We start from the raw sequence: 26,359 nt of genomic DNA, 5'->3' as shown, positions 1-26,359 counted from the left end.
TTCATAAATATGGTGCATTCCTGTCCTTTCACATTGGCGTGGGGCAGGGCAGGGCAGCAAAGAAGACTTGCGACGCTGCCCTATGTCAATTCCTCATAAATGAGGCAATTTGTTTTTAGCCACACCTTTGACCACGCTGACTGATCTTTGCTTTGCTAAACACTGTTTGATCTTATATACCGAACGAAAAAAGGATTTAATGCGGGGATTGGGGGCGTCTGAGGTTGTTAATAGTTGTCAATGATGAGGAGTACCAGGTTCAATAACGTTTTTGTCAGGAGGGGGTCCTTATGCCTAAAAAAGTTTGACAGGGGGTCTCGGCATCAGAAATTTTGAAGACCTCTGCTCTAGAGTAAGACAGCCACAAAGCACTAACGATAGGGCTCGCACTGCACCGAGACAGTATCAGTGCACTGATAAAACGGCGCACACTACACTCAGGCGGTATCAGAGCACTATCGATAGGGCTCCCACTACACTTGACACAGCCTCAGAGCGCTAATAACAGGGCTCGGACTACACTGAGACAGCCTCAGAGCACTAATACAGGGCTCGCACTACACTGAGACAGCCTCAGAGCACTAATACAGGGCTCGCACTACACTGAGACAGCCTCAGAGCACTAATACAGGGCTCGCACTACACTGAGACAGCCTCAGAGCACTAATACAGGGCTCGCACTACACTGAGACAGCCTCAGAGCACTAATAACAGGGCTCCCACTACACTGAGACATGCTCAGAGCACTTACAACAGGGCTCTCACTACACTAAGACAGCCTCAGAGCACTAATAACAGGGTTTCGCACTACACTGACACAGCTTCAGAGCACTAATAACAGGGCTCGCACTACACTGAGACAGCCACAGAGCTCTAATAACAGGGCTCTTACTTCACTGAGACAGCCTCGGAGCACTAATAACAGGGCTCGCACTACACTGAGACAGCCTCAGAGCACTAATAACAGGGCTCCCACTACACTGAGACATGCTCAGAGCACTTACAACAGGGCTCTCACTACACTAAGACAGCCTCAGAGCACTAATAAAAGGGCTCACACTACACTAAGACAGCCTCAGAGCACTAATAACAGGGTTTCGCACTACACTGACACAGCTTCAGAGCACTAATAACAGGGCTCGCACTACACTGAGACAGCCACAGAGCTCTAATAACAGGGCTCTTACTTCACTGAGACAGCCTCGGAGCACTAATAACAGGGCTCGCACTACACTGAGACAGCCTCAGAGCACTAATAACAGGGCTCACACTACACTGGGACAGCCTCGGAGCACTAATAACAGGACTCACACTACACTGGGACAGCCTCAGAGCACTAATAACAGGGTTCGCACTACACTGACACAGCCTCAGAGCACTAATAACAGGGCTCGCACTACACTAAGACAGCCTCAGAGCACTAATAAAAGGGCTCACACTACACTAAGACAGCCTCAGAGCACTAATAACAGTGTTCGCACTACAGTGACACAGCTTCAGAGCACTAATAACAGGGCTCGCACTACACTGAGACAGCCACAAAGCACTAATTACAGGGGTCATACTATCAATCCATCAATCAATCAATCAGGAGCTTGTATAGTGCTGCTAGCTACCCGTGAGGGCCTCAAGGCACTGGGGGGTGGGTGCTGGGAAGGAGTGTGTGGGAATTGGGGGGGCTGCTGATCCGCCTGGTCGTGGAGGTTCAGTCAAACAGCCAGGTCTTGAGAACCTTCTTGAATTGCATCAACGACGGGTATTGCCTGAGGTGGAGGGGCAGGTTGTTCCAGGTCTTGGTGGTGAGGTAGGGGAAGGATATTCCACCAGTTCTGGTCTTGTGAATCCGTGAGACAGTGGCCAGGGCAAGTTGGGAAGAGCGAAGTTGTCTGGCGTGTACATGAAATGTGAGGCTCAGAAATGCTGGTCCTGCGTCATTCAGAGCCTTGTAGGAGTGAGGACCTTGAAGGTGATTCTCTTGTTGACTTGGAGGCAGGGGAGTTGACGGAGGAGCTGTGTTATGTGGCTGCAGCAAAGGGATGTCGAAGACCAGTGTGATCCTTCTGTATTTTCCTGAGCTGTTCCTGGGTTATGCTGGCATAGAGTGCGTTGCCGTACTCAGGTCTGCTGGTGAGGCGTACATGGGTGACCATCTTTCTGGATTCTGTGAGGATCCATCTGAATGTTTTTCTAAACAGGCGAAGCTAGAGGAACATGATGAAGGGATGGCATTGATCTGGCGGTTCATTGGGAGCGATGAGTCCAGTATGATGCAGAGGTTTTATGCGTGGTCCATGGGTGTGGGGGGTTCCTAGTACGGAGGGTCACTAGGAGTCGTACCATGCTGAGGAGGCGGGCCCCAAGATGAGTGCTTCGGTCTGCTTGAGGCAGCTGTCTTTCATCCAGTTGGCAACAGCCTTCATCCTGCTGTGAAAGTTGATTTTGGTGGTGAGGGAGAGGATCAGCTGGGTGTCGCTGGCGTAGGAGACGATGTTGAGTCAGTGGCTTCTGACGATGGCTGCGATGGGGGCCATGAAGATGTTGAAGAGGCTGGGGCTCAGGGAGGAACCCTGTGGCACACCGTAGCTGATCTCTGTAGATTCTGAGAGTAACTTAAGTAGTCTGACTCGCTGTGTTCGGCTGGTATGGATGGAGTGGATCCAGTCCAGGGCCTTGTTGCAGATGCCTGCCTCGCAGAGCCTCGTGATTAGGGTGCGGTTTAATACAGTGTTGAAGGTTGCCGAGAGGTCCAGCAGGATGAGGGCCGCGGTTCTGCCTTGGTCGAGGAGGGAGCAGATGTCATCGGTGGGCACCGAGTGGGAATCACAGAAATCTGCCCGGTTGGTGATAATGTGCTGCATGGCTAAACAGTTATAAGGTCCCAAAGGCGAGACCTATTGGCTATGCCAATGCTTGTTGTTTTTTCAGTCTCTCTTGAAGATCCGAAGATGTTTCTGGGATTTATTGTTTCAAGAGCCACCTGCTAGCAATTAGTAGAAGCCAATTTACGGATGTATGTGATGCATGGTCTGAGATAAGGGTGCTTGAAAAAAACACTGAATTCAAGTCTAAAAATGTATGTCTCAAAAGTAGGTGTCAGAAGTGGGATTCGAACCCACGCCTCCAGAGGAGACTGCGACCTGAACGCAGCGCCTTAGACCGCTCGGCCATCCTGACATACACAGCAGTGGACGGGGGGCGTGGTTCCAGCTGATCCAATGACTGAGTGCATTGTAGTGTTCGGATTTCTGTCTTTGCAGTTAAAAAGACTTCCTGTCCAGGGAGCTGGTGGGGGTCAGAGATGTTTCTATGAATGGCTCCTGAACCTGGATACCAAGAGCTTCTACACTGCAGGCTCGGGTCGTCACTGGACACAGCTCCATAATTTACTACCCCACACCCAACATTCTCGATAGTGTGTGTAAATATCGTCTTGATTCTGTGGGAAAAAATATTGTTTTCTTTGCAGCGTTACTGGAAAGTTGAGTCACTGCAGCAGACGCGGTAGAGCGGGGTTCAGGGCTGCACAGTTGTGGGGTGCGGAGGGTGCGGTTAACCCCCACAGCTCCTGCACACATTGGCTGCCTCCACTTTCAGGGTCTCATGTTTTTCAAACTGAACTGACTAAAAAAACATAAGATGAAGCACCTGGTTTCAAAGTTTCACAATGTTGCCATTTTCAATCCAATATGGTGAAAAGGGCTATAAAAAGTTCTATAACTCGTGACTCTTCGAAGTCTTGGTGACTCGTTCAAGCACTGACGGTGACTGAAAGGTCCCACGATCTAGTTCTGAGTTTCCGTAGTGTAGTGGTTTTTCACATGTACGACAAGCGCGTAAGCTCCCCGGTTCGAGATCAGGCGCGAACACTTTTTAAGAAACACAAGTCATTCACAGACTTCAAAGATGAATAAAAGAATATAGCTAGAAAAGAAAGAGATTGTCAAAGGCGACAGGCAGGTGACTTCATTTTACTTCGGTAGTAAACTGTTATTAATGACTGTAGGGTAGAGAAAGACATACACTACCAATGAATTTGCTGTTTGAAGACAGCACTGTCTAAAAATCCAGCTATGGCCTGTTCTGAATTGTATTCAATATAGGTATTAAACGAATTGAAAGGTATATGGTTTATGCGTGTCCAATCTGACAGATACAGAACAAATGACAGACTGACCTGGCATCAAACATGCCCTCTCTTCGATTCATCTTCAGTGCCAACAAGAATGTGAAGCTGGCATTGAACATCTGCTTGTTTAAAGCGCCGAGTGGAGGCAAGGGTACTCTGGACCCAAGATAAACAAGCATTTGCAATGCAATTGGTCTCGCATTTTTTAGAGTTAGAGCAATTGGCGTTGTCAGGGAAATGTTTGTTAATTATAAATAGGGCTCCCGGTTTTCCGTTTTTACGCTATATAACTAATTCAATGCATCTGAGAGAGTGTGGTTTTGGTGACTTGGTCACTGCTAAAGGGTGCTAGTGAGAGAATCCGTGGTGGAGGTGGTCATTGGGGGGCGCCAACAAACATTGTCGCCATTCCGATATCATCAGCAAATATTGAACGGGTTTTCAGTGGTCTTCACTTCATTAACAAACCCGAAAGAGCCTCAATGTCCTCAAAGTCTCTTGAAATGCACATGTGCTTGTACTACAATGGCAAAGTTTTCAGCTGAATGTATTGTGTTGACCAATAACAACCGGGCGCAGGTGTGCCTTGTCAATGTAAATAAATGTGGAAAAATACTAGCTGTAGCGTCGCCTTTTGCTTGTGGCAAAAATAAATATGGATAAATACAGAAAAAAAGGCCAAAAAATAAATATGGATAAATACAGACGGAAATGGCAAAAAAATAAATACCATAAAACCGGGAGCCCTAATTATAAAGGGGCATATTATCAAGAAATGGCGTTAATATTATCGTTGCTTTAGCGGCAAAAGCAGCGATAATGGGCTTGATAAGATGCCTGTGAGAATTCCCATAGAAGCCCATGTTCTTAGTGTAAACATGGGCTTCTATGGGAAATTCTCTGCGGCATATTATCAAGCCCATTATCGCCGCTTTAGCGGCAGTTTTCTTCCGCTAAAGCGGCGATAATTTTAACGCCGTGCTTGATAATATGCCCCTACGATGTTTGGGGCATATTATCAAGGCAGGCGATAAAAGTATCGCCGCTTTAACTGCCGCTAAATCTGCGATAATTTTATCACCTGTCTTGATTAATATGCCCCTTTGTTTTTAGCACCTTTAAGTGCCCTTAAGTAATGTCTTACGGCTGCCAGATTGTCAGTGAGCCATATGTTGGTTTATGCTTTGGTAGAAGAGAGCGTCCGGTACTTGAGGGTTAATGGATAGCGGGTGAAGGAAGGTATTTTTTGAAGGTGTTTGCATGCGGTAACCTTAAGATGAAAAAGCAACTAAATCGGGGCAGGCAGGGGGCTGGAAAAAGACAATATCCCGCCCATATGAAGCATATTTTATGTGAATTAGAGTGCTATATGTCTTACATGAATTAATAATTGGCTTTTATAGCAAACAATGCAAGCTGCATTACTTCTTTCATTTGCCACCAACTTAGCAGCACTCATTGTATCGACCTCATAAGAATAAACGACAGGACTGCCCTGCAAGGATACAAACTTTGATGCTTTGCTGGGTACACGCAGGTGTTTGCACCAAGAGTGAATGTCACTGAACTGCTTCTGAGTGCAGGTGGGAGCCTGTGAGAGGCTTGTTACCCAAGGAGAGCTGAAAAGGATGCTGGCACTGCCCCTTCTTTAGAGATGAAGATGTCACCTGCAGATTACAGGCAGCTCTTTGCAGCAGACTTGGCCCTCTTGGGTATTTTATGGCTCTCATTAATTTGATATATTCTTCTTGTGAACACTCATCCACCCAGGGCGTCTTGCTGCTGAGATTTCAGGGTTCTGAGGTCTAGTTTCAAAGGGTGCTCTATGAAGAGTTAATGCAGGCTCTTACAAGTTTCCAGATCTTCAGTAGCAGTAGGCGGGGCTCTGTACGCGGAGCCTGCAGAAGAATGTGCCAATTAGGAGTCTTGTCACTGAAAAGGGAAACTTGTCACAGCAGATGACGAAGACATCAATATCAAAGAGCATTAACCTCCTGAGCTACACTGCTAAAGCTTCTGGCTCGTGACACTTGACCTCAGTGTGACATGGCCACGGCTGCTCCTGTCAATCACCAGCATGAGGGCTGAGTGGACTGAGACTGCTGCCAGCCCCACAGCGCTCTCTGCCCACAGCGCTCTCTGCCCACAGCGCTCTCTGCTTGCAGTCGGGACCTGGGGACTGAGACTGCTGCCGGCCCACAGCGCTCTCTGCCCACAGCGCTCTCTGCTTGCAGTCAGGACCTGAGGGACAGTCTAGGGAAGGGAAGTGTGTGTGGAGCAGATAGGAGGGTGCATCTGACTCTGTAGCCGGTGACTTCCTGTCCTCAATTCATGTGTCCAATTAAATGCATTTGTATATTTTAGAAGTTTATTTAGATCAGCGTCATGCACTGATGTCACATCCCTGAGACAGTGATAGGGTTTCTCCTACAGCGAGACAGCCACTTGGCACTAACAATAGAGATCCTACTATCAAGAGACATCCACAGAGCACTAGCAGGGCTCCCCTACACAGAGACAGCCTCAAAACACTAACAATTGAGCTCCCACCAGAGTGAGATTGCCACAGAACACTAATAACAGGGCTGCTACTACTGTGGGACATCTACAGAGCACTAGTAGGGCTCCCTCTACACTGAGACAGCCTCAGAGCAGTAATAACAGGGCTCGCACTAGAGTGCGACAGCCACAGGGCACTAATAACAGGGCTCGCACTACACTGAGACAGCCTCAGAGCATTAATAACAGAGCTCCCATCACACTGAGACAGCCTCAGAGCTCTCATAACAAGGCTCCCTCTACACTGAGACAGCCTCAGAGCACTAATACAGGGCTCGCACTAGAGTGCGACAGCCACAGGGCACTAATAACAGGGCTCGCACTAGAGTGCGACAGCCACAGGGCACTAATAACAGGGCTCGCACTACCCTGAGACAGCCTCAGAGCATTAATAACAGAGCTCCCATTACACTGAGACAGCCTCAGAGCTCTCATAACAAGGCTCCCACTACAGTGAGACAGCCTTAGAGCACTAATAACAGGGCTCGCACTAGAGTGCGACAGCCACAGGGCACTAATAACAGGGCTCGCACTACACTGAGACAGCCTCAGAGAACTAATAACAGGGCTCACTCTACACTGAGACAGCCTCGGAGGAGGGCTTTAAGTGGGCCGGGTCCCTTTGGGTCTCATTCCTGGTAATAATTGATAACGGACCTTGTAAAATGTCCCTACAGCCTCTACGTTCATATCCTTAACTTTTGAACGATATCTGAACAATGAGCATAGGAAACGTTAAGGTAGTCCTCAACAGTGGTTTAGTTCTTGTTTATAGTTTACATGCTTTACTTAATTCTGCATTTCCTAGGAGTGTTTGCTATTTCCAGGATGTTGAGTCTCTGTACTTTTTCCGTGCAGCGCCCTACTCCTGTGCAGTGCACACTTTGAACCGGGCCGCCTCCAGGTGTTTATAACAGGCCATGGACAAGTGCTCTTTAGTGGAGTCTGAAGGCAGTGCCTGTTTTTCACAGTGCCTGTCAGTGGGTTAAAAAGGTGTTCAGGGTACATGATCATCCATTCCTTGGCCTCTCTGCCAAGCACACAGAAGAATTGTCTTGTATTCCGGTTGCAATTGTTATTCTGTGCAAATGTGTGTGATGGAGGAACACAGTTGCCGAAACATTGACAAGGCAGAGGTAATGCCAGGTTTAAGAAGAAATTGAAAACCTGTCTTTTTCTGGGCTAATGGATGATACGATGTATCTTATCCAGAGTCATCTCTCAGTGGTTAGGTGAGACGAGGACTCAGCGAAGTGAAATTCCTGTGGGGATAAGTGTTGCGCTTTAGAAATAAAGAAAATGCAAATAAATAAATAAGTTAAAGAAATGTAGGGCCATATTATCAAGGAACGGCGATAACATTATCGCCGCTTTAGCGGCAGGAAACTACCGCTAAAGCGGCGATAATGGGCTTGATAATATGCCGCAGAGAATTCCAATAGAAGCCCATGTTGACACCAGAACATGGGCTTGTATTGGAATTCTCCAATAAATAAAGCGGCGATAATGTTATCGCCGTTCTTTGATAATATGGCCCGTAGTTCTTACACGTGAGTGGATGCCTTGTGTTTGGGGAGTGGTGAAAACAAGGAGATGCGAAGAAGAGCATTCAGGAGAGAGCGAGAAGAGGGTGCAGAAGAAGAAAGATGAGGTGTGGGTCATATGTGGATGGAGGCGATGTGGGGATTAAAAGGGGTGGACACCTCTGACACAGAGTGAACATATCTGGAGCGATCGAGACCCTCTGAAGACCACCTCCCCTTCCTCTGGCCTCAGTAATGGTTATGTCACAGCCTCACAATTTCAGAATTGAACCATTCAATATTCTTTACTGCAAAACTATTGTTGTAACTCGTTTATCTTACAGCCACTGGCAAAGACAATAGTCCTGAGTGGCTTCACATGTACTTCAATTTTTGTGTTATATTTCTGGATTCAATAACAAAGCTCTGAGAAAAAAAAGCCAGTCATTGGGCACACTGTGGGAATCACAGAAATATAGTTTGTGTTTAGGCCACACTCTTAATACCATAGGTCACAGCCCTTTTGGAGCCCCCCTACCCCACACTTCTTTTATCCCACTCAAGGCCCTGCCTCGGAGCGCTAATAGCAGCCCCCTCCCCCCCTCCACTGAGGCCTCCGCAGAGCACTAATGACACTGGCACCCCCACTCTAAAAGCTGCTGAGCACCACGGGTGAGGTGAACTAATAAACATTCAGGAGCCCCATGTGTGGCACATCCTGCGGTGAGGATTGTATGTAGACGGCTGTACCCCCCCCTCCCCCCTCCCCCTGACATTAAAGTGCCACATTTAAGGGCGGCTTATATCAATATTTGAGCCAGAGTCGTAGAAAGGGTTTCCTAATCCAAGGAAAGGTAATGAGTCCCCCCCCACCCATCCCATGAACATGGAAGTAAAACACGGCTACAATTGGAACGCAGTGCACCCTGGTGCCACTGAACCTACTGCACTATAGATAGCTAGGCTTGATCTCAGTCCCTCTTGTAGGCGATCTGAAGATGATTCTGGGATTTATTGATTCAAGAGCCACCTGCTGGCGATCAGTAGAAGCAACGGAAAATAGAATTTAGCGCCAATTTACGGAAGTATGGCATGCATTGTCTGAGATAAGGGCGCTTGAAAAAATACACTGAATTCAAGTCCAAAAATGCATGACACAAAAGGAGATGTCAGAAGTGGGATTCGAACCCACGCCTCCAGAGGAGACTGCGACCTGAACGCAGCGCCTTAGACCGCTCGGCCATCCTGACATACACAGCAGTGCACGGGGCGTGGTTCCAGCTGATCTAATGACCGAGTGCATTGTAGTGTTGGGATTTCTGTCTTTGCACTTAAAAAGACTTCCTGTCCAGGGAGCTGGTGGGGTTCAGAGATGTTTCTAAGGATGACTCCTGAGCCTGGATACCAAGAGCTTCTACACTGCAGGCTCGGGTCCTCACTGGACACAGCTCCATAATTCACTACCCCACACCCAACATTCTCGATAGTGTGTGTAAATGTCTTGATTCTGTGAGGAAAAAAAAATTTCTTGGCAGCGTTATTGAAAAGTTGAGTCACTGCAGCAGACACGGTAGAGCGGGGTTCAGTGCTGCACAGTTGTGGGGTGCGTTGGGTGGGGTTAATCCCCACAGCCCCTGCAAACATTCACTGCCTCCATTTTCGGGGTTTCATGTTTTTCGAACTGACTAAAAAACACACAAGACGAAGAACCGGGTTTGAAAGTTTCACAATGTTGCCGATTTCAAACAAATATGGTGAAAAGAGCTCTAAAGAGTTCTATAACTCGTGACTCTTCGAAGTCTAGCTGACTGAGCCCCACCGCCGCTCTGCGGTCTTCACTCCGTTGGATTTGGAGGTGGATGTTCACCGCAATAGGAAACAATGGGGCATATTAGCAACACCCGGCGATAATTATCGCTCAGCGCTCTTAGCGTGAGGATAATTATCGCCGGGTAACGTGGATTTTTATCGCTGAGATAGCGTGCAATTAGCAACGCTTATCTCCTCAGCGATAAAAATCCTCACGCTAACTGCCTAACGTGAGATTATCGCTGGAAACCCAGCGATAATCTCACGCAATGTGGCGTTAGCTTGTTGATAGGGACTCACATACTTAGCCATGATATCCACCTTCCATAGGATATCATAAAAAATTATCGCCGCTTAATTAGCAAGGCCACGCTAACGCGTAAAACCTTGCTTTAGCGTGGGGATTCCTAACGCCCACGTTCCTGACCTAACATGACAGGAGACATTTCTCCTATCATCAAGCCCCACGCCATGAAGCATAGCGTCAGGAAAAGTAGCGATAACCCCTGTTATCGCTACTCTCCTTACGCCTGCTTCAGGACTGACTTAGCCATGATATCCTATGGAGGGTGGAAATAATGGCTAAGTTTGTGAGATTATTGCGTTATTATTATGATTATTATTATGTTTCCAGCGATAATCTCACGTTAGGCAGTTAGCGTGAGGATTTTTATCGCTTTTGAGATAAGCGTTGCTAATAGCACGCTATCTCAGCGATAAAAATCCACGTTACCCGGCGATAATTATCCTCACGCTAAGAGCGCTGAGCAATAATAATCGCCGGGTGTTGCTGATATGCCCCCACGTTCGCTGCACGCGCGAAAGGTCCCCGGTTCCAGACACTTTCTGCCAAAATTAAAGACTGTCTTTCGCAGAATTCAAAGGCGAGATAAAGAAAATGTTCAGACAAGAAAGCATTTGTGAAAGGCTGCTGGCAGGTCACTTCAATATACTGGCGGTAGTAAAGTATTCTGCTATTAATGGCTGCAGAGAATGGTGTTCACTACCAATGAATTTGATGTTCGTAACACTGCATTGTCTAAAAATCCTGAATTGTATTCAATATAGGAGTTAAATGAATTGAAATGTATATGCTGTATATGTGTCCAATCTGACACAGATACAGAACAAATGACAAACTGACGTGGCATCAAAACATGCCCTCTCTTCGATTCATCCGAAGTGCCAACGAGAATGTGATGCTGGCGTTGAACATCTTTGTATTAAAGCGCCGAGAGGAGGCCAGGGCGCGCTGGACCCTACACCCAAGATAAACAAGCATTGGCAATGGTTTTAAACTAGGCAGTGGTATTAGCAATAGAGAATAGGCGCTTGTAGTGAGTACACCTAATATTAGTGATGCAATCAATTAGAGGCGGTGCTCAAGGGTAAGGGAGAACCACTAGCCTCCCAAAATTGATTGTGACCAGAGCCACAAAAGTCAACAAAAAAAGGGGGGTACCTAAGCACACGCAGAAGTAATTTTTGCAAATATTAATGCGTTAATTAAAACATGTAATACAACAAGTGAGTCTCCGTTTCTTTCTTCAGTTTAATATTCAAGTTTTCATAGTGAGTTTGTAGTCTTCACAGTAGTTCCCAAGCCAACACGTGTTTTGTCGCCTCTAGTATTATTGTACATGCGACTTGTTCACGGCTAGGTACAAATCGATATAATAAGTTGACATTAGTTCAGCTGTTATCTCAAGATGTTTGCATACATTTGTTGATAATACAAACAAATGTGCTCCCAGGGTTGGTGATGAGTTTACGATTTCTCTACGTGGGAGGTGCTATCACAGGCTATGGTGTATAGCATGCACCGTGAGTTCAGGTGAGAACCATTATCTTTATATCAATAAGTGATCAACCAGAATCTTATAGCTCTAGCGTGAGGGCAAAATAATGTGAGATCTTCCATATGTGACTATTGTCCTTTCGTTGTGTGCTGAAAAACTCAGTGAGTCATGCGGTATGCAGGATGCAGATCTGTAAAAGTGGTGCGTGGGTGAGTGTCTAGTTATAGAGTGATGTGAGAATATCTAAGTATTGGTGTTGATAATTCCGTGTGGAAAAAACTGACCTGAACACTGTATTTTAAATAATCACTGTAGAGAGGGGGTACAGAGGAGAAAATTGTACAAGTATTAGTTAGTGACCAAGAGGTGGAACATAAAAGTAACGCTGTAATTATGCTCATTGCGGGCAATATGCCGAAAAGAACATACTTTATGTATGACGATAATTCCGGGTCATACAGTCAATCGACGGGGGGGGCCCAGTCCTAGTTAGGAAGGCGTATTCCAATCGTTGCGGTCCTCAATATTCGTGAAGGGTGCCAATCTAAATATCAACAAGAAAAGGTGAAAGGTTCCGAATGAGGAACTCTTATTCTAAAAGGTAGTGAGCAAAAGCCCCACGAAGGAGACGGTGGATCGGAGAAAATATATATTTTCCCTCAGCATTCTTGGTATCTCTCTTACCTCCGAGTAGAGGAGAAAGTGTCCGTAGTCTGCAAGTACCCCCAACCGCGTCTGGCTCCAATTCGAGTTGCCGGTACTGTTCGCGCGGTTTGTTTATAACTCGTGATTGAAGGTCACGTGACCATCTGTCATGTGTAGTCAATGCCATAACTTAGTTAAAATGGGTGCCATCTTTGAGGCTGTTACTTTGCATAATGCCCCCCATATATTGTGGGGTACCAGGTGATTCAAAAAAGTCCCCTCGCTAATTACAAATTAAAAGTTGCGTCTATAAGCGCACAAAGATCCCGGGAAATTACGCAAGGCGTTCGGTCAGTTATGTGTAAGTTTATCGTATTCTGGTTAATTAAATATATATTATAATGAGAGCTTAACAATAGTGCACAGGTAATATCCATAAATACTGGCGCCAGACAAATTGGTTATTTGTGAGGACCCTAACGTATTGGGGTCTCTCAAAACTATGAAGTGGCGGCCATCTTCGAACGGGTAAGGTCGAGTGAGCACCGAGAGCATACTCGGTGAGAATCGGTGAGGACAGTTACGTATAAAGTATTGATTTTACGTCGTAGATGGTCAGCATAAAAAATGGATAAGAGCTGACAGACAATAGTTTTGTTGTCATATTGCAGGTTAAGTCAGTTAAAATTAAAAAAGGAACCTAAGCTTACTGCTAATAATGAGAAAACAAAGGTCTTGAGAGATTTTTTTCTCTATCTAGGCAGTTGAGAGTTAATATGTATGTTTGGAGATCATGCATACCGCTTGTGAAAGGAGGGTGGTGATTTAAATTTTTTTTTTATATTCATCCGTAGTTGGGGTGCAAGGGTGAGTGACATCTTAAAACAATGTAGAGTTGCATTTATACATATAAAACAGAGTACATACATGACTTGCATAATTGTCATATAAGCTGGACAATTGTGTATACATGACAGGTAATGATGCGTCGCTCTGTTGACATATGCGATCATATCCTTATTTTCATTATCATTTACCAAGGAAGTAATGCATTTCATCATCGACATTCATCCCTATATCAGTCGTACGCAATTTCAGAATCCAGGCTGCTTCATTCCTGCGGAGTGTCAGTTCTCTGTTACCCCCTCTGGGGTTCCTCATTGTTTGTTCTATACCATAGAATACGAAGTCTTTATGTGTGCCCTGAGACTGACAGTCAAGAATGTGCGTAGCTATGGGGTATCTGCGGTCTCCCTGCTTGACAGCCCTCATGTGTTCACCTATCCTGACACGTAAGGGACGTATCGTGCTCCCCACATATTTTCTGTTACATCTACATTCGATGATGTAAACAACAAAACTGGTGTTGCAGTTAATATTTGTGAGAATCTTGTAGCATCTGTCATTAGGACCCATATGTTCCAATTTCTTGCTGTATGCCCATTTACAGGCTGAGCAATGCCCGCATCTGTGGAAGCCCACCATGTATGTGGAAAGCCAGTTTTTGTTGATCGGAGGTGAGGGATAGCTTGGGCTAAGAAGACTTCTGAGACAAGTCCCTTTTCTATAGGTAATCTCAGGTTTATCGTCTATCACCCCTGTCATTGTCTCGTCTTTCTTGAGGATATGCCAGTGTCTGTTCAAGCTCTTTACCAGAGTGTCCGAGAGATTGTCAAAATTGGTAATGAACCTGACTTTGTTCTCCTCTTTCTTTCTACTGGTGTTATCCCTCAAGGTCGTTGCTCTTTTGATCCTCATGATCCTAGACTCAGCTTTCTTAATGGTTTTCATGTTGTAACCTCTAGACTTAAAGCGTCTGGTCATTTCTGTAGTACATTTTGTGAAGTCCGAATCTGCACTGCAATTGCGTCTAGCTCTGACAAATTCCCCATAGGGGATGGCATTAATCTGGTGCTTGGGGTGCGCGCTAGATGCATGCAGTATTGCATTGCAAGCTGTCTCTTTACGATACAATCTGCTATTGATCTGATTATTTTCAATATACAGTTCTGTATCTAGAAATGTCACCTTCCCCTTACTATGCTCATGTGTAAATTTGATGTTCCATGTGTTATCATTTAGGTGTTCCACAAATCTCATCAGTTCAATATTGTCTCCTGTCCAAATCATCAGGCAGTCGTCAATATACCTGCCCCAGAAAAGAATGAACTCTGTCCATTCCGATCCATGAAGGCCCCAGATCCACTCCTCCTCAAACCAGCCCATGAACAGATTGGCGTACGAAGGAGAGAATCTGGAGCCCATAGCAACTCCCTGTTTCTGACGGTACCACTTGTCTTTAAAAAGAAAAACATTGTTGTCAAGGATGAGTTCTATCATGGTAATGAGCATCTCTGTATGTTCCCATGTGCTGGCAGATCTAGTGCTGAGGATTTTTCTAATGGCTTTTAGTCCACATTCTCTTTTGATGCTCGTGTAAAGTGCTGTAACATCTAGTGTAACAAGTGTCATGTCAGGCCCCCATGTGATGTCCGTCAAGAGACCTAAGATGTGTTTGGTATCTCGTATGAATGACGGAAGGTTATACACCAATGGTTTCAAGAAGATGTCAACGTATTCCGACAGTCTTTCTGTGGGACCCTCTATCCCCGAAATTATTGGTCTGCCCGGAGGGAATGGTAGATTCTTATGGATTTTTGGGAGTGTATATATGCACGGGAATCTAGGTTTATTCACTTGTAAATAGCTATACTCGTCATCATCCAGAATACCCATGCCATACCACTGTTTAAGGTGTTTATTAAGGTGGTCTGTAAGCTTCCAAATCGGATTACCAGTGATGTGTTCATAACACTCCTGGTCTCCCAGTTGTGAGAGGATTTCGTTCTCATAGTCTGAATTAGACATAATAACGATGTTGCCTCCCTTGTCCGCCTCTTTTATGATAATACTATCATCAGTTCTTAATTCTTTGAGTGCTCGTCTCTCTCCATGTGTCAAGTTATCGTTCTTAAGGCGTGGTGTATGTTTCTTAAGATCATGTTTGTCCAGATCATTGGTGACAAGTTTGTAAAAAATATCAATACTATTGCCACTCTGTAGAGTAGGTGTCCATTTTGACTTCTCTTTTAGACCACTCTCCACTCGTGCATCACTTAACACATTCAGATCTCGCATGACAATATCTGCAGTTGTAATTTCATCCTCACAATCTGTTAATGAGAGAAGTAGTCTAGTATCAATGATCTCCTGAATCGTTATCTCACTCAATGGGTACGATTGTCGATCGACAGTATTTCTTTTATTGACTTCATTATTAAACATGAAATGCTTTTTAATCTTCATTTTTCTAATGAATTTGTACAAATCTATTTTCACATCCACCACATTCCCATGACTTCTAGGACAAAAATTAAGGCCTTTTTTGAGGAGTGCTACATCATCATTTGTCAATGTTTTGTTTGATAGATTAATTATGCTTACAGTATCTATTTCTTCCTGTTCCAGGACCTTGTTTTCATTCCTGACTTCTCTTCTTTTTCTACCTCCTCTTTTCCCTCTCCTGGTTTTGCGTTTGCTAGGGGGCGTTTGGTCTGTTCCCTGTTCCCTTTCTTGATGCGCAACACCTCTCGTAAAAAACGATTCTCTGAGTCTGAGGGTTCAGTTCGAGTGTCACCCTGTTCTGATCCACTTGTTACTGGTGTATCAAGTGAGGTGTTACTAGAGCTAACAGAAGTTGCCATTTTGGGTTTAGTAAGGTCATCCTTGGATACAAGGTGATCGTATTTGGTGGCAAAGGTGAAGATCCTACCATTACGGTAGTCTGCCTCATCTCTCTTGAGTTTTTTGGTTTTGCGTGCTTTAATCTCAGAGATGTGATATTTTAAGATGTCATTCAGAATGTTGAAGTTTTTTTCGGTAGCTTCTGTAAGGTTGAGTGATTTAATCTCTGTCTCTAGGGTTTCTATCTCTTTCTGTAGTTTCGCAGTTTTCCTGTCACAATTCTCGATTAAAATCCCCATTAATTTATTGGAATTCTCTGTTAGTTCTTGTTCCCACGCTGCTAATAGATCTGGATCTAGGTCATCATATGTGGGTAGGATTTGGGAGCGGAGCCCCCTCGGTATTTGTTTTATCTTAATATATTGCCTTAGGGTGGCTCCGTCCCACCATTTAGAAGCCTCATTTTTCCTTAGCCTTTCTAGTCGTTGGAATTTACTTTTGAGGCCCTCATTTGGTCGAGATGCAGCCCCTGGGTTGGCTGAAGAGGTCGAGGGATTGTCGTCCCTACTGTTGAAAAGGTCATCTGCTTCCTTAGCTCTACTGCTTAATATACTCTCAAAAGAATTCATGGTGCAATACAGCAGCCTTCTATCCTGTTATACAGTTTTAAACTAGGCAGTGGTATTAGCAATAGAGAATAGGCGCTTGTAGTGAGTACACCTAATATTAGTGATGCAATCAATTAGAGGCGGTGCTCAAGGGTAAGGGAGAACCACTAGCCTCCCAAAATTGATTGTGACCAGAGCCACAAAAGTCAACAAAAAAAGGGGGGTACCTAAGCACACGCAGAAGTAATTTTTGCAAATATTAATGCGTTAATTAAAACATGTAATACAACAAGTGAGTCTCCGTTTCTTTCTTCAGTTTAATATTCAAGTTTTCATAGTGAGTTTGTAGTCTTCACAGTAGTTCCCAAGCCAACACGTGTTTCGTCGCCTCTAGTATTATTGTACATGCGACTTGTTCACGGCTAGGTACAAATCGATATAATAAGTTGACATTAGTTCAGCTGTTATCTCAACGAAAGGACAATAGTCACATATGGAAGATCTCACATTATTTTGCCCTCACGCTAGAGCTATAAGATTCTGGTTGATCACTTATTGATATAAAGATAATGGTTCTCACCTGAACTCACGGTGCATGCTATACACCATAGCCTGTGATAGCACCTCCCACGTAGAGAAATCGTAAACTCATCACCAACCCTGGGAGCACATTTGTTTGTATTATCAACAAATGTATGCAAACATCTTGAGATAACAGCTGAACTAATGTCAACTTATTATATCGATTTGTACCTAGCCGTGAACAAGTCGCATGTACAATAATACTAGAGGCGACGAAACACGTGTTGGCTTGGGAACTACTGTGAAGACTACAAACTCACTATGAAAACTTGAATATTAAACTGAAGAAAGAAACGGAGACTCACTTGTTGTATTACATGTTTTAATTAACGCATTAATATTTGCAAAAATTACTTCTGCGTGTGCTTAGGTACCCCCCTTTTTAGGTCTCGTGAGCCAAAGGCTCGAAGAGACATGTTATATCTGGGCTTTTTCAAAGTGCTGCCGTGGCCTAAAGCTACAGTGCACGTGAACATGCACGCGCGCAGCGCCATGTGTCTTTCCTCTGTAGCGATCGTAATCACGATCACTTTCACTTTCGCGGGCTCCTTTGTTGCTGTCATTCCCCCCTCCCTTCTCGTTACTCACTGCCCCTTAGTCTGCGCTTAGATGTATAACCCCAACCAGCAAGCCTCGCCCGTGTGCTTGCATAACCATATTTTTTTATTATTTCATTTCGCGGCCGTGCGGCATTACTTTTACAGCCGCGCGGCCAATGCTTGTAATGTTGCTGGAATATGTTCGGTTTTGAACAGTGTCACTGGGTGTGCAGCTTTTGAGATTCCTCTCAGTACAGTTTGTCTCTGCTCTGTTGTCTCATTTCCGTGCCGAAGAATGGAGATGAATAACTAATTTTGCTGCAGAGAGTTGCCTGCTCGGAATCACAATTCCTCCTGACTTTCTTGCTCCGAGCCCTTAGTTGAAACAATGCCGCGCGCTCTGTCAGACTAAGGAATATTTCTTGCTGGTGAGCCAGCCCACTCCCCACCCCCACCTTTCGCACCTTACCTGAAGCAGCCACCCTACTGCCATTTGCTACCTTCTAGCAGCAGGTAGTAGTAAGCGGCAAACTTATAGTCTTGCTTTCAAGGTTTGACATGGGAGGCATTACAGCCAGATACTTGCTGCAAAACATCATAAACAGGGTGCTGTATCTTTCAGAGATCCTATTAAAAACTGAAACAATTACACTTATCTCTCGACAGGCCGGGGAGAGCATTTGTTTCTTTGGCCCCTTGCCCGCCGTGTATTTTTTATCACTAGACGGATGCTTCTCCGGCTCTCTAAAACAACCTTCGTCCGTTGCCCCACCCCTGCCCCCGCATGTTTCAAGTGCCCTCTAAGCAAGCGAGACGACATGGCCGCCGTCTCGTCGAGAAAATAAGCAGGTTCGATGTTTTGTCTCCGAACGGCACCCCGGAGGAGCAGACCACGCTGCCCCAGTCAGCCCACTCCCCGCCCCCACCTTTCGCACCTTACCTGAAGCAGCCACGCCAATGCCATTTGCTACCTTATAGCAGCAGGTAGCAGTAAGCGGCAGTGTTAAACTCACAGGAAACCTGCACAAAAGGACCTAATAATTCCAGGGTATTTCGATTATTTTATAGGGGAAGGTTAACTGTGACACCCAAATGCTCATGGGGTGGGAGGGGTTGGTATTCGATGGAATCTTTTGCTCCAAACCTGTTTTCTCCCCGCGTAATTAACAAGAACTTGTAATGGGGCACTTATGGGGGGACCACAACTTCTTCGTAGCTAACAGGCTCTCTGGATTATTTCTCTGCTTCCATTTAAAGCACTGCTCACCACCAAACATTGCAGAGTCCAGGTTTGGCACCTTCTACACACCTCTAGTACCACTTCACAGCCCTTCTCACCCAGGGTCTCGAGAATCATGAAGGCAGGAGCAGGAACACTTGCCCTTCACATAGATCCTGACCTGAGCAACAAAAATGAACCTGCTCAGAAGTTTGCGATATCGAGGCTCAAAGGTGTGTGATGTCACTTCTGTTACCTCGGGTATTTTGATAATCGATGTCCATGGCACTAAGTTCTCCCTGGGCCATCTAGTGAATCATGTAATGTGTTTTTCTGACATCTTTCCACTGTCATTCCCATTTATTGAACATACATTGTCTCCTCAGATCTGCATGAAATTGCAAACTATTTTGCATTAAATATTTGGAGAATAACTTGAAATTAAGTGACACTTTGCAGAACTTCATGTGAAATTGGAACACGATGGAACCTCGCATTCAAAAATCACACGAGGTACTGTCAAGGTTCTATTTGAACCAGTTCTCAGCGGGAAAAAATTGCAAAAATCTCCAGTCGTGAAATTCTGTGTAATGCGAATTGAATTTCATAATTTTCACGAGTGTAATGAAAATGTGAAATGTGCCTTTGCTCTTTCTAAAAGTCCCTCAAAACCCACCTCCTCCAATTCAAAGTCCTTCATCGCCTCTGCTCCTCAAGGCCTCAGTGCCACTCAGAAAATGTACGTCACTAAGCACACTGACAGTAATGACACGTCCTCTAGTACTGTCTCACTGTCTTCTCCACTGCCGAGTTCCTGGTATTTATCACCAATAATTAGAAAAACTCAATAAGTTATTTTAATATAATTAGTGTACTGCCTTCAATTTTGAGATGCTCAACAAATGCGCATGTACAAAAAAAAACACTCCAAAATACTACTTTTAAACCACCTGCTTTAAACAGCGACTAGCATCTATTAGCAGTCCGCAGCAGTTGCAATTGCTGCTGCTTGTCACCTCTCCAGCCTGATTCACAACCCTTGTGATTAATAAATCAAAGAAGGTTTTTATTGGCTATCAAAGTCACAAAGGTCAGTCTGCAGAGAGGAGAGAAAACAATGTGTGCGAAACAAAACTATCTCCTTTGCACCAGCTTGACACCTTTGCTTCACCAGCTCTCCTAATCCTCTCTAAATTCACTATTCACGCACAGTTTACTATTCCAGTGCAAAAGTCTGCATGGTGGGCACACAGTGTCTGCAAAGTACACGAGTTCACTGAAACTTCTCAGCATTGTTCTCAACCAGTCACACTTGTAATGAGGAACTTCTGACATGGAAATGCTGGTCCCGGTTAGATTTTATATTCAAATGCTCTAACCTGCCTAATCATGGCACTGAGATAGTTCACTAAACCAGGCGCCTGCTGCTGAGTTTAGCGTGCAGCATACATGTCAAAGCTCGGACCTTGGAAGGACAAATGTTGCTTTTCCCCCTTGCAAGGCAATTAAAATGAGGGGAAGGAACGATTAGAGCTCTGTGGAGGACAAACACTTTTCTTTGTGAAAGCACACAACTTCTGTCCAGTTGAAACATGTACTGTTGGGTCCCAACATGTGGGCAGACACAACGCCCCTCTCTAAGTGATTCTCACATAATTATCTAGCGATATCTGTAAAGCCTACGGCTCAGAGTTTTATTGCTAGTCTTTTGGCTTTGCCAAGGCTTGTTTTGTCTCATTACTTTAGGTTGCTACCGTTCCCTGACCTAGGTGACTTCATGTCAGAGTATTTCTAGTGCAACGCTTGTGAGTTCGTCTGTGGTGTATAGTTCCAGATCGAGGCTTTAAAACAATGAAAACACTTTGTTTCTTTTATACCTGTCTCCTCTATGGAAGCAGTGTTTCCCTATCATCCAGTCTCTTTTGCTCTTCGGTGCAGTAAACCTGTTTTGTTGTCTGTTTCCTGACCCAATGTGTCGCAATTGTGAGGTCCAAGTACCCCCTGTACCAATGTTTCCTTGCCTCACGAGAGCTGTTCTTGAGGTCATCTTACCCGTAGGCCACCTGTTACCTCCAATAAACAAGCATTGGCGTAGCCAATAGGTCTTGCTTTTGGGGCCCTATAAGTATTTAGTTATGCAGCACAATATGCTTGGTGCAACAACATCAACTGTTGCATGGCTAAACACTTATAAGGTCCCAAAGGCGAGACCTATTGGCTATGCCAATGCTTGTTAAGCATTGGCAATGGGTTTGTGTCAGAATGCCCGGGTGAATGCTGTGGACGCCCAGGCTCCATCCATGTAATGTCGCCCCGATGCAAGGAAACACGAGGCAGCGCTATGCATTGCAATGAGTTACTTTTGGGATAAAACCCAAGGCAAAGCCGCGCAAATCTTGAATTGTGTGTCTTGGTAAATCCCACTATGGATTTTGCGTCACGACTGCCCCAAGTGGAGCAACCCTCACACCAAATCTTAGTAAAGCAGTAAATATTTACATACACACACAAACCAGCTCTGCAGGGTGGATTTACTGCTATGTAGGAAATACACATAAAACATTCATCTGGGGGAGGGCCGGTGCTTCCACAAAAGGACCTCGGGAGCACTCCAGAGACACAATGACATTTTTCCTGGAAGGCCATAACGTGTTACAGTATTCAAATTTGGGGCGGGGTTTAATAACTGAGACGCGTGGGGTGAGACTGTGAGGATCCGAAGGTAGGACGAGATAAGGCACTTTACAGTGAAGGGGCGGGGGGCAGATAAGGACAGCCCAGCAACTAACGAAATGGTGGGGGCTCAACGTCACTGTCCTGCCGCAGCGGACTCGGTCACTGCCCTGTGGCTAGGGTGACCAGACGTCCCGGTTTTGCCCGGACGGTCCCCGTTTTTTGTGAAATGTCCCCGTGTCCCGACACTGTACTCCAATGGAGTCAAATGTCCCCGTTTTAGAACAGTGTCCGGGTTGAACAAAGAAATGTCCCGGTTTTTAACTATTCCGGTTGCGCGCATGCTCTGTTTGCACAGCTTGGTGACGTCACTGAGGTGAGCGCTGTAGCAGGAAGGGAAATCCTTTGAAGAGAGACATGTTCTCTCGGGATTTCCCTTCTCTTTGTCTACACAGCGCCACCTACGTCATCATGCAGCTGGTTAGAACCACCTGTGACCGGCATGACCCTGATTTTACAGCCTGCAGCAATCCACCGTGACCCTGCTCTGCCTTAAAGCGAGCGAGGGTCGGACAGTCTCAAACTACAGCAGAATCCAGCAGCAGCTTCGTGACGCCCCCCCAGCCCTACCAGCACCGTCGGGACACTGCCTTGCATCAGAGCTGCATCATCCAGGAATCCTTGCCCTCCCAGCCTGCAAGCCCGCAACGTGTATTTTAACCCTGAGAGTTTTATCCGCACCAGTGCTGGCTTCCTGGGGGCGCCGTGTAGCGTTTCTTTCCCCCAGCAATTACCAGGCCTCACATAAATGTCAAGAGTGTGATTAATGATCTTCCTGGAGACAGATCAGCATTTTGTATAGTTGAGGTTTTGACTTGGCTGAAGTTAGTGCAGAGGGTTAAATATGCCTGCTGCAAAGAACGTGTACCAAGTAGATTACAGAGTGTGTATGATGTGAAGAGATCAGCAGGTTACTGCTTTCACAAGAGACATTTTTTTGCTACTTGCAATTTATAACTTAAAGTCCTAATATAGAATAGTGAGCTATTAACTTTCATCCTAGAACTGCATACACACTGCAAGGTATACATTATTAGAACATTGATTAATGTTTCAAAAAGGGTTAATCTGGCTAGAAATCGATTCTTAATATTAAAGAAAACTCCCAACTATGCTGTTTCTTTTTCGACTCTGTGTTTGTGCTTCTCCACACCAAGCACTCTTAAACTATACTGCCTACCAGTATGGATGACATGTGACTCCTACACTTTCAGTCCTTTGGCTTATGTAACATTTCCTATACACTGATTTACACACGTATGATTGATTGTCTCTGTGTAATGTGTGTGTGATGCAAAGTGCTTGGACACCCTACACTGGTATGAGTGGCACTATATATGATGCATCTGATAGAGTGTGGTTATGGTGACTTGGTCACTGTTAAAGGGTGCTAGTGAGAGAATCCGTGGTGGAGGTGGTCATTGGGGGGGGGCGCCAACAAACATTGTCGCACAGGGCGCCACCAGCACTAAAGCCAGCCCTGTCTTATATGTTCTAAACTATTTACTATGCTAATGTGCGTAAATGTTTCCACGTAAATAAAGCAAACATTATTTATATTTCAGTCAACTGCGCTGAACGTAGGGGGAGTGCTTTATGGGAAGGAGTATTCTACAAACAGCAGTATCTGATTTTGACGATGACAGAATGTGTGTGTGTATATGTGTGTATATATATATCTATCAAACTCGCTAGCGATGCACTCGTTCACTTCCTCGTGGCAAAAACAAGAGCACAAACTCCTCTTCGATTGTGCAATTTTCTTTATTGTTCAGTTAACAATCCCAATATATATACTTATCTAATAAGAAAACAAACTTGGACTAAAGCAAATGTTGAGGCAAAGTCTGTTTAAATGGAATTAATGCTTACTGCCGATAAAAGACCTCTGATTTGTCATCTGTAATGCTTCATCTCGGTCTTGGAGGGAGCTGTCGTAGTCCCTTTTCTATGTTTATCACAGCTGTCAAATAGTCCTACTTTTATGTCGGTGGTTACTGCAAATCGTAGTCCTACTTCTATGTCTATGACCTGTCCCCGTTTTTTGTTTTGAGAATCTGGTCACCCTACCTGTGGCTGCCCTGTCCCTTCTCTCTCGATACAGGTTGTGGAATCCAAGGTGACGCACACGAAAAAGGTGTCAAAAGAGAGAGAGGGCCAGGAAAAGAGGCTCAGGGAGGCATCTGCAACGCGGACTGCTCCTGACTGAGGGTTCAAACGAAAACAGGTGATAAACCTATGGAAGGGAATGGTGGAACGTCTTCTGGAATAAAGACGATCACTCATAAAATATGTCTTGCTACACGCATGTTGAACTACACCTGACATTACAGAAAGTGATTTCAGCCCTTATCCAGGAGCCCGGATAGCTCAGTCGGTAGAGCATCAGACTTTTAATCTGAGGGTCCAGGGTTCAAGTCCCTGTTCGGGCGCTAGAGTTTTTATTATGATGACTATGTTCTATTGATATCATTGCAAACATTAAATGAATACTTTCTTTGTTCACGCATGAATTATTTTTTCAGTTAATGACTACTTTTTCCCTCCCTTCGCTGACACTTTTTTTTTACCTCACATAGCGTCATTAGCGGTCGCAGCGCCCTAATGGTCGCATAATAGATTCCTTCCGTGCGGATCTAGCGCTTTGAAGCAAAACTCTATGAACCGGAGCTTTTTAATTCAACTGACTGCCACTCAGTGAAAGGGGGTGTTTATCGGACTTTACATGTAAATCTGGGCAAACTCACGAGTGTGAGGCACCTCAGAATTAACCATATAGTAACGTGGCAGCTCATTATCCATGCGATAATGTTAAGGCGTGTTTACAAACCTTCACAAAATCTTCAGCTGGGAAAGAGGCGTTTAATTACTTTTATATCAAGTGTGTCGCAATTAAGAGGGAATACCTCACTTCGTAAAAGTGTCTCGGTGTCGTCTGTCGTGAACTGAGGGCTGTAACAGTGTAATGCACTCTGTAAAGGCGACCACAAAATACAGACACAGTGAACTGAACTTTACAGGGAATGGGAGCCGAAACATTGGTGGAATAGGGGGGTGGCGAGGGGTTTGATTTATGCTTCCAGATTATGAGGTGGAGGTGCTCTGGTGACTAGACCGCCCCATCCCTAGATTTTGGAGTAGGGTGGAATGATGTGCTGTCGCCCCAGTGACGCAATAGGCGTGACCACAGACTGTGCCAATGTTGGCCCTGTCTCGAGGTAATGTTCGTAGGCCACCCTGAGACCAGGCGCGCATACACGGGAGCTCAGTAGATACACTGTCTCCGAGTCATTTGTGCCGGCCCTCAACTAGCGTGCCACCTGCGAGAAGCCCGACACCACATTGGCGACGAGGTGGGCGGCTGAATCTCACGTCTGCTCCGTGGCGGCCGGAGTGCTGTTGGAACGCACCCGGTGCTCGTGCCACGGAGCACGCACATGAGCGCGTTGCTTTCCTGAAAGAGCTACACATCAAATTACCGGCGTGTGCTGATTGGGGATATTCCTCTGGAACAGTGCCCCTGCAACTGCTGCGCCGCAAAGCCTGCTCCTGAGCACCACACGGAGGCAAGACAGCACACGTGACTTGAGACCCCAGGGACGTTAGTGGGGGTGAAGTGAGGCACTGGGCTGGTGACAAGTTCAGACTGCCTGCACTATGGTGAGCCGGCACATGTGGCACAGAGCCCAGAGACATTGAATAAAGTACATCCCCCACAGGAGCCAGACCCTGACTGCCAGCAGCACAGTGGTGGGTAGTCTGAGGGACACAGCAGCAAGAAGGAGGTATAACACCTCCCTTAGCCCACATTCCACTCAGTGTGATAAAGGTCTATCTCCCTCATAAGGACAGACAGTATAATGTCTGCAATTCCCCCTATTGAACCTTTCCTGGTGGCGGGCCCACCTTCTGCTCAGGCGCCCAAATGGAAGGAATGGGTGGAGAGACTGCTTCTGTTCTTCGATGCCACTAGGGTGCTTAATGACCAAAAGAGGGCCATGCTCCTGCATCGAGAAGGAAAAGCCATTTATAGGATTGCCAAGTCACTACATGAGCCGGCTCCCAAAACTCACCTCACACTAATTGGAACCCTGTCAGCACACTTTGAACCCCTGGCGAATTAAGATTATGAACGTTTTGTATTCCATCAGGCACGTCATCAAGCAGATGAGTCCATCAACACATTTCAAGCTCAACTCAAGGACTTAGCAAGCACCTGTGGGTTCAATGATGAGGTGGAAGAAATAAGGGGTCAAATCATACAGGGCTGTGCCTCTGCAAAATTCCGAGAGAAAATACTGGAAGAATCAGGAAGCCCCTAGCCGACATCCTAACCCTGGGGAGTGTGGTGATTGGGCCCTCAGGCCCTCATGCATGGAAATGTGGGACGCAGACACCGGATGACTGGTACTATAAACTGGCCACGAGCACGTGCGCTCGGCCCCTTTTATTGTCAGGGTCACCTGACTGGTGACGCCTGTGGTGGGTGGGTGTTCAGTGTGGGTTACATGTCAACTGGAACACTATAACGTA

At 45.6% G+C, this 26,359-nt stretch overlaps 3 non-coding genes across 3 annotated transcripts; 1 reads left to right on the top strand and 2 right to left on the bottom strand.

Moving 5' to 3' along the window:
- Nucleotides 1–3,091: 3,091 nt before the first annotated feature.
- Nucleotides 3,092–3,174, bottom strand: TRNAL-CAG (transfer RNA leucine (anticodon CAG)). Its single transcript has one exon. It is a non-coding gene; the product is annotated as a tRNA-Leu (tRNA).
- A 6,201-nt stretch (nucleotides 3,175–9,375) lies between these two features.
- Nucleotides 9,376–9,458, bottom strand: TRNAL-CAG (transfer RNA leucine (anticodon CAG)). Its single transcript has one exon. It is a non-coding gene; the product is annotated as a tRNA-Leu (tRNA).
- A 14,727-nt stretch (nucleotides 9,459–24,185) lies between these two features.
- Nucleotides 24,186–24,258, top strand: TRNAK-UUU (transfer RNA lysine (anticodon UUU)). The gene has a single exon. It is a non-coding gene; the product is annotated as a tRNA-Lys (tRNA).
- Nucleotides 24,259–26,359: the final 2,101 nt, after the last annotated feature.

This window comes from Triturus cristatus, chromosome 4_1 (genome assembly GCF_964204655.1).
Source record: "Triturus cristatus chromosome 4_1, aTriCri1.1, whole genome shotgun sequence".
Classification (NCBI taxonomy): Eukaryota; Metazoa; Chordata; class Amphibia; order Caudata; family Salamandridae; genus Triturus; species Triturus cristatus.
The sequence above is the reverse complement of the archived record's forward strand: the minus strand, read 5'-3'. Positions and strand labels throughout refer to the sequence as shown.